The sequence below is a fragment of the Folsomia candida genome, unplaced genomic scaffold (assembly GCF_002217175.1).
Source record: "Folsomia candida strain VU population unplaced genomic scaffold, ASM221717v1 Fcan01_Sc047, whole genome shotgun sequence".
Lineage (NCBI taxonomy): Eukaryota > Metazoa > Arthropoda > Collembola > Entomobryomorpha > Isotomidae > Folsomia > Folsomia candida.
In genome coordinates, this window is record NW_019091239.1 from 302559 (window position 1) to 304598 (window position 2040).

Here is a 2040-nt window from a genome sequence, read left to right on the forward strand (position 1 = left end):
TTTGACCGATAGGCTTTCCTTAATGATGACGCAGGTCGTGTTCCCCAGCCTGAACGAGACGGTATGAATATTCGGATAATCGATTAGTTTAAATATAATGAACTTTGGAGAAATGAATTTACTGCGTTTTCCTTGTCGGGGTAAACCATTATGCATCCTCGCAGTTCTCTTGGTTATTGGAGAACATATTTTTCTACTTCAAAACCTTATGGACATGCAATAATCTAAAAACTCTAGGCTGATTTCAGGTTTTTTAAATTTCTTATCGTGGGATGCATAATGTAGCCCGGCAAAAGACTTCGGCAAACGACTTGGTATTTTTACACATGAAGGTAATGCATTTGTATGTCAAATCAATTCAAACAAAACCTTTTACTTCTTAAAATTCCTGCATACCTGATTTTGTACCCAGTTTCGAACAATATTTCCCGAAATTCCAATAAATCGATCATTATGAAGGCCCCCGTTTGCTCCCCCAACCAGCTGAGCGTGCCAAAAGGATCATTTTGCATTTTACCCATGTGGAAACCCTTTACTATCTTAATTGCTGATTTCCAATACTTTTTCGGTATACCAAGGTACCGTGCAAAACCATCGATATCATGTTCAGAGCCCAGTATTAATTTGTATTTCCCTTCAGAATACCACGCTTCGTTTGTTAGGATGGGCTTCTGCTCGTACGGGGAAATTACCTCGGTGGTTACTGAATCCAGGTAGAGAATGCTAAAAAATATGAAAATTAGGGACAGGAACGTGATATGAAACTGTCTGAAACGAATCGCGGGAGATTGTGCGATAAACGCGTTACATAGGGACACGCTATTCGACACGTTTTTTCCAAGTAACCCAACCATACCAACCGTTGCGAATAGTAAGCCCCAAATGTACCCAGGAAATGGGTTTATCAGCATGGAAAACGTGGGTGGTTCAAAAGATGGTTTTACGTAGCAGTAAATAATTCGAAAATGTGCGTTTTGATCGACGTAAAAGGTTGGATTTTGTTGATCAATCTCTTCCAAGAAGTGGGTAGGGTGACATAAAATGCAGATGTGAAAGGCATGAGGAATTGTTTCATCAGGAACGGGTTCGTCGGTCCCTTCCATCGAAATATTTAATTTGCGGGATATTATTCCCAGGGTGAGGTGCGATGTGTAGCATGGATATGGTCGGCGAAGAAAAGTATCTGTTACACAGACAGGGTTAGAAATTGCGAATGCCTCGTCTGGCGTGGGGCTAAATATTAGACCACTTCTAATTTCTGAGGGTAAAATGAGACAAGGGCCAAATTTTTGTGTCGCGTGATCAGTTCTAATATTGATCCATGTGATAACAGGGGTGTCTCTAAGATGTGCGAAAGTTTCAAGATTTAACAGATTCAGGGCAGGACAACCCATTTGCTCTAGGCGTGGATGTGAGCTGAGTAGAATAACGTTGCTAAGTGTGTTAGATGCAGGCCCGTAGCGACGTGTTGTCCGGCCTGGAGAGCTTGGCCGTGGTACGGCCTCACTATGCTCTCCAAAAATTACTGAATCCCTTATTTTATTGCTGATTTATTGCTGACCCTGATTTTACCTAGTGTATTTTATTGCTGACCTTGACGGTACGGCCCCTTGGGCTGTACGGCCTGGAGAGTGTCTCTCCACCTCTCTCCAGCGTCGCTACGGCGCTGGTTAGATGTATAGGGATGTGCTATCAAGCGATTTAGTAGAAATGCGGAGCCTAGTTGGTGATCTAGTGTTAAAATTCTAGTCGTACAAGAATACTTCCACTGTGGGGGGTTTAATTTTAATGAAAACGGGGAAAACGAAATTGTTAAGATTAGGAGTGGAAATAATGTAGGAGTTGTGATATTCTGAGAATGGGATTGAAATTGAAAATCTAGTTCATTTGCCAAGTTCGAGTGCAGATTTATTTCAATACAAGTCGAGAGCATGTCCATTTTCGAAAATTGATAACCAATGAAATTATTTGCACTCTAAATAAAATGTTAGCAAATTGCTACTGGGCGGTGTCTATATATGACCTCACCGGTTCGGTAGC